This window comes from Bombus pascuorum, chromosome 12 (genome assembly GCF_905332965.1).
Source record: "Bombus pascuorum chromosome 12, iyBomPasc1.1, whole genome shotgun sequence".
Classification (NCBI taxonomy): domain Eukaryota; kingdom Metazoa; phylum Arthropoda; class Insecta; order Hymenoptera; family Apidae; genus Bombus; species Bombus pascuorum.
In genome coordinates this window covers 81,760-89,200 of record NC_083499.1, presented here as the reverse complement: position 1 = coordinate 89,200, position 7,441 = coordinate 81,760, and the positions used below count along the sequence as shown (strand labels likewise).

General features: G+C 39.4%; 1 protein-coding gene across 1 annotated transcript in view; it reads right to left on the bottom strand.

The window, feature by feature from the left end:
• LOC132912466 (26S proteasome non-ATPase regulatory subunit 9) overlaps positions 1-7,441 on the bottom strand; it is a 272,372-nt gene that overhangs the window by 252,444 nt on the left and 12,487 nt on the right. The window lies entirely within an intron of this gene.

Genomic DNA, 7,441 nt, shown 5'->3' with positions numbered 1-7,441 from the left:
GGCCCGAACGTTCGAGTAACTGTAACTGACTTTGACTTTGTCGCGTCGGTTCGAGATTATTTCACGTTCCGCACGTAAGGTGAGAGATTCGTACTCTAATTATGATAGTTATTTCAAAATTTACTATAAAACTGACAGAGTAACGATTCAGAATGTCACATTAACAGAACAGAATAGGAATGGAATGTCGAGTGCTGACTTTGGAGGATTTTTATATCAAGGGTTTGGTTCCTGTGGAGGGGTTATTGCTGGATGCCGTCACACATGTATGCTGTTACTGCTTAATTGTAGTTTTGATGGCTATGGTATGCGAACTGGTATGTAAAATATGATCCTATATTCCGGATATAAGGACACCACTAAAATTTTGTTACTAAACCTCGATATTAACTTTTACATACTTATTACGAAACTTGCGGATAAAAATTTGGCCGCCGAACGAAACGAACAATTCTGTTTGTCATGATTAGTTTCCGCGAGCTCCGCATGTTAGTGGTCGAATAAAGAGGAACGATTTAAAACGGCGACCCCTTTTAAAGTTAAACAATTTATAGATATTAATTCCAATAAGCACAGAGAATTCAATTACTAATTATTAATAGTGATATGATTTCAAAACATTAGTGGATTATTACATCAGAATAGATTCTAGCAAGAATTGTGTGAGCATTTAAATTATGTTTATAATAATTTCCGAATTCTTATTAAGATGCTAATTCGTACTAAGACAGGAAGATATAATGGAAGGTAATATATGCAAAGCGGTGATAAGGTGGTTAAAAGTTTTAGAGAAATAGCGTAAAAATATAGGTGTCGAACGAATTATACGCCAGAGATAGATACGTGATGGTATGTATGTAGTAATTTAATTCGTAGTATTTGATATAATAGGATATATGTGCGTTTTGGTATCGGAGTGTGGATGAGTGCAGATTTGAGGGATGCTCCGAAGCTTCTTTTCCACTTGCGACTAATCGGAGTCGTAAATTCCCGTTACGATTATACGAATCGACACTGCGAGCAGGGTGATTCCCTTATTTCTTTTGGGATAATAGGGGTGTTTGTTGTTGAATACAACTGTAGTCTACAATTATATAATATATATATTTCCACCAATTACAACACTTAGAATGTAGACAGAAGTTATTTGATTTCGTCGTGTCGGAAAGTACAATGATTGACCCGAGGGTTGATAGAGTTGGCGTGTTGAATGCCGAGAACTTGTTAGAATAGTAGACTTGACTGCCCAATGAGCAAAAGAACAGTAGTGTTGACTGTCCGAGGTGTGTAAGATCAGTAGACTTGACTGTCCGAGGAGTGTAAGAGCAGTAGTTTTGACTGTCTGAGGAGTGCAAGAGCAGTAACAGACCCATCTCGTACTATTTAGGAGGAAAGCTCGATGTGGGTGTACCCTTTTTGAACTAAAAACGCGGATTCGTTGTTCACACTTTTCGGTAGAAAGTGAGGGTAACGACCCGCGATGCCCATTGGTTATAGCCAATGTTAATAAACAAAATACGAGGAGAAAGTCTTCTGCAGATGTGGCTCATGGGTGTCCTTGTTCCTGGGAAAAACCAGCTGTTTCGCGGGGCACATCTGCTTTCTCCGTAATTAGCAAGAGCGTGCAACAAACCCAAGGACCGTTCAAAGGGCCATCCATAAACCGAAAATACTTATGTGAATAAAAGTTAAGCTAAAAAGATTCGGTTTATGGTGATTCCTTGGGTTTATTGCGGGTCAGTGTAACGAGGGGTAGGCCCTGGCGACCAGACCGAGAGGGACGTCGCACGGACCATCTCGTGCGACGTAACAGTATCTGACAATCTATAAATAGATTATTCAGAAATGTATAAACGAGGCGTATATTCAATAAGGCACAGTTCTAAAATTATCAGAGATATCAAAATGAAATTTACCGCAATTTAAATATACATCTAGCACACTTGAACTCATCGCATATTAATTAAATTGAAACAAAACCGTGTAGCAACATTGAAAAGTAATAAATATAAAAAAAGACCACGCTACATCATGATCCAAATGCTCAATTACCCATCCGTATAAAATTTTTAATTATGGAAATACTTATGCAAATGTATTTTTACACTATGTTTGACACGCAACGGCCTCACTGTACAGTGTGAGATTTATGACTCAGTATTTGCTATTGAGACAAGGAAAGGCAAAATCAGAAAATTTGCAATACATACTGTTTGTCCAAATCACTGCACAGTTGTGCACCATTTGAATGTTGTTACCCATACGATAGAAAATTAAATCTTTCTCTCAAAACTAGCCAATCATCTTTGATCGTGTCTCGTTGACTAAATCTCGTGTCACTTTGAATGTTCAGTTCCCTTTTGACTGCCGAAGAGTGCAGACGTGCCGGGTGTCCGGAGAGGTCTCTCCCTCGAAACAGGACGTGGAGAGAAAGTGTTCCCGAAAGTGCGAAAAACAGGGAAAACAAAAATGCAACGAGTGTCACCGCTCAGGATATCAAGCAACGGAGAAACATATGCCGTACACAAAAATACGGAAATCCAAGAATCTACAGAAACCGAAATGGAAATCACTCGAATGAGCGACGATACAAACGCCAACAACAACGAAATGACACAACAAGACGGAAGCTGGAAGGTCGTAACTCCCAGCAAAAGAAGAAAAATTACAACAAACGCAAATACTAGGAGGGCTGAAGAAACAGAAAGTAAGCAGTGGCTCCAAGAAATCCCACTACAAAACCCCTTCAGCATACTACCACAAGAGAAGGAACCAGAAACAACTGAAAAACCAAAACACAACACCAAACCACCACCAATATACATCGATGCGCAAGTAATAGACCCCCTCCACGAACTGCTAAACAATACGGCAGGCAAAGAAAACTACTCAATAAAACAATTAAAACTGGACCAGGTAAAAGTGCTAACCAACGCCCCAGAAACCTACAGAAAAGTGGTAAAAGTGCTAAAAGAAAAAAACGCCGGGTACCACACCTACCAGCTCAAAACTGACAAAAGCTATAAAGCAGTTATCAGAGGGCTACACCCAAAGACAAACACAAGCAACATATGTGACGAACTAGCCAAAATCGGACACCAGGTAAGGGTAATAAACAACATAACAAAATTTGATACCAAACAACCACTACCACTGTTCCTAATAGAACTAGAACCGAACAAAAACAACAAGGAAATCTATGACATTAAACAAATCTTAAACACAATAATCACAGTTGAACCACCCAGACAAAAAAAAGACATGCGGTGCCAACAATATGGGCACACAAAAAATTACTGCAACAGAAACCCGGTGTGCGTCAAATGCTCAGAAAAGCACTTGACAACGTACTGCCCATACACGGGAAAAATAAACGAGGTAAAGGGCTACAACTGCAACGGAAACCACCCAGCCAGCTACAAAGGCTGCCCAGCCAGAAAAATACTCCAACGTAAAATGTTTCCGCCGTCTAGAAGCAGGACATATAACTACCACCACACACAACAAGACAGGGCAGAAGCTGAGGCACCAATAAAAGTACAGCACGTAATGAACAACAACCACAACCATACCAACACCACTGGCAGTCGAAGCTACGCGCAAGCAACCAAGGAAGTAACACCCGTAGCCAACCAAAACCACAACAATAACACCAACGACGCTACAGAAATAAAAGAACTATTAAAACAATCCATCAAAAGCACCGACATGTTAACAAGAACGATAAGCGAACTAAACGAAGCATTCAAACAGCAATCATTACAAATCACAGCTATGATACAACTGATAACAACCATGCTAAGCAAGAAGTAAAAACGGACATACTAAAAATAGCTGCCTGGAACTCTAACGGCTTACAACAAAGGGCCATTGAAACCAAAGCATTCCTATACCACAACAACATAGACATACTACTCGTATCAGAGACGCATTTCACAACAAAAAGCTACACAAAAATGCCGCACTATACCATATATGATACCTAGCACCCCTCAGGAAAAGCACACGGAGGAACCGTAGTGATAATAAGAAACGACATTAAACACCACCTACACAGCCAAGTTAGTAAAGAACACATACAAGCAACTACCGTTACCGTACAAACTAGCAGCAACCGTCTACAGCTGTCAGCAGTATATGCACCACCGCGACACAAAATTACAGCACAAATGTGGGAAGAATACTTCCAACAACTAGGCGACAAGTTTATCGCAGCAGGAGACTACAACTCAAAGCACACAACATGGGGATCAAGAATCACTACACCTCGAGGCAGAACCCTGGAAAAACACATCAGGAAAAACAATCTCAATATATTATCCACAGGAAGACCGACATACTGGCCGACAGACCTGAGCAAAATCCCTGACCTACTCGACTTTGCAGTCACAAAGGGATTAAACGGAAATAAAATAAATATAGCATCCAGCCTCGAGAATAGCTCCGACCATACACCCATAATAATAACATACAGAAACAAGCCAATACTCTACAACAACTCAGAGACACTATGCAACAAATCCACTAATTGGCAAACCTTCAAAGAAATAATTGAAAGCAAAATCAACTGCAACATCCCACTGAAAATGCCCCAACACATCGAACAAGCTGTAACAACACTTACAAAAACTATACAAGAGGCAGCACGGGCAACCACAAAACCAGCAACTACCACTAGACAAACAAAACAAATCCCATCAGACATCCTCGAAAAAATTAGAGATAAAAGAAAAGCGAAAGCAAAATGGCAAAAACATAGAACAAAAGAAAACAAAAAACACCTAAACAAACTCGCAAAGGAAATAAAAAACAAAATAAAAGAGCACAACAACAACGAATTCACAAAGTTCATAGAGTCACTATCTGCACACGAGAACTACAACTACTCACTATGGAAAGCCACAAAAAAAATAAAGAAGGCGATAAAACCAGCCCCAGCAATCAGAAAAGCAGACAACACATGGGCAAGAAGCAACGAAGAGCAAGCCGAAGAATTTTCCATCCACCTATGCAACACATTTACACCACACAACATCAATAGCAGCAACCACAATAGCCATACGGACGACGACGCGATAGCCACTAGCACTGCAATCGACAAGCAATACACCATACCCAAAACAACAGCACAAGAAATAAGAAACATAATAGAAAAAACAAAAAACAACAAAGCACCAGGAATCGATCTAATCAATGGCAAAATATTGAAAAACCTCCCTCCAAAAGCGATACGGCTAATTACAATAATATTCAATGCAATACTAAGAATACAATATTATCCTACATTATGGAAACAGGCACAAATCATGATGTTACCCAAACCAGGCAAAGACCCACATGAAGCAACATCCTACAGACCAATATCACTACTCCCCGTGCTCTCCAAAATACTAGAAAAAGTAATATACGCCCGACTAAAACCAATAATAGAGAAGGAAAAACTAATACCAGACCATCAATTTGGATTCAGAAATAAACACTCCACCATAGAACAAATGCACAGGCTTGTCAACGAAATAATACACACAATAGAAAACAAACAATATTGTACAGCCCTATTCATGGACATAGAGAAAGCTTTCGACAAAATAAACCACGAAAGCCTAATACAAACAATCAAGAAACAATTCCCGGAAAAAATATACCAAATAATAAAATCATACATAAGCAACAGAACCTTCACAGTAGAAATCAAGGACGCACACTCCGAAGCAAAAGACATCAAAGCAGGTGTTCCACAAGGAAGCGTACTAGGACCCATACTATACACACTATACACGGCCAACATTCCAACAACTACCAATAGCAAAATACTGACATTCGCGGACGACACAGCCGTGCTAGTCAGGCACACTAACCCTGAAACAGCAGCCACAATACTACAAGAGCACATCACAAAAATAGAAAAGTGGCTACAAGACAAACAAATCAAAGCTAACCCTAATAAATGCAACCACATCACATTCACATTGAGAAAACAGATAACACCAAACATCTTCCTGAACGGCACGCAAATAACACAAACAAGGCAAGTCAAATACCTTGGACTTCACATAGATACACACTTCACATGGAAACAGCACATCAAATCAATAATAGACAAAATACAGACAGCAAGGAGACAAATGCACTGGTTAACAAGCCGAAAATCCAAACTAAGCACAGAAAACAAACTGAAAATATACAAAATAATCATAAAGCCAATCTGGACATACGGAATTCCACTATGGGGAACAGCAGCAATGAGTCATATAACCAAAATCGAAACAATATAAGCCAAAATCCTTAGAACAATAGTAAACGTCCCATGGTACGTTAGAAACGAGGACATAAGGAAAGACCTCGGAATACCAACGGTCAAGGAGGAGATTACCAGATTCGCAACAAGAAGCAGAACAAGAATAGAAATACACCCGAACCAGCTGGCAGCTGAAACGTGCAACACAACAAATATCGCAAGAAGACTAAAAAGGAAACACCCAATAGACCTCATAAAAGATATAACTTAGAAAAAAAAAAAACGAAGCTGGCACCCCGCTGGGGGTAGCCACCCACATGTTATATTTATTTTTTTATTTATATCTTTTTCATTCTTCACCAACAAGATATAACACTTTACCAAATGTCCGCAAGGACAAATTATAAAATAACCAAAATAAAATAAAAAAAAAAAAAAAAAAACTTTGAATGTTCGTGAATGTGTTGCGAGAATTGTTCAAGAATCGAATAAAAATCAACTTTATTCTTATTAATAGAAACATATCTTCTTTTAAACCACATTAATCAATTTGTCATGGAATTCCTTATAAAAAGTTCTAACCTATTTATGCTGAAAAACTATTAGTATGTATATATACATATATATATATATATGTCGGAGATGAAAGGACACCGGGCCCCCCCCGTTGGAATTATTTGGAAAAGCCTCAATACTGTAGCATTTACGAAATAACCCAGACACAGTCATTCGAAACTTGAGACAATGAGTTTAGGCTCGAGGCGACAACCGGTCGCCGAGCGTAGCCACGGTCACGGGATGAACGTTCCACCTAACAGAGATATAAAGTAACATAGCTTTCCTTTAAAGAATTGGCAGTACAAACACTTGATAATAAGACTTTCCAACAGCCCCGCAGCTCGCCACACACAGACCCCATTCTTTGGGCCAGATGATCGCCAGATGCCGATGCATCGTTTACAGTTTATGTTCAGATAGCCTGAGGAACCGTTACAAATCTTAGGACTTAGTTAACTAAAGTCCTTCAGATTGACAAACAGTCTTTATTCTATCAGCCTGTAAATCTGTCACCTATTGCGGGAAGTTATGGGAAAGCCTGATTTGGTCACGTACGACGTTGCCTGCTAGGAACTCTCTCTCTAGGGCGGCTAGCATCCTTTTCTAACCGCCAACATAGAAATTGACCAATTAACAGCAGCGTCT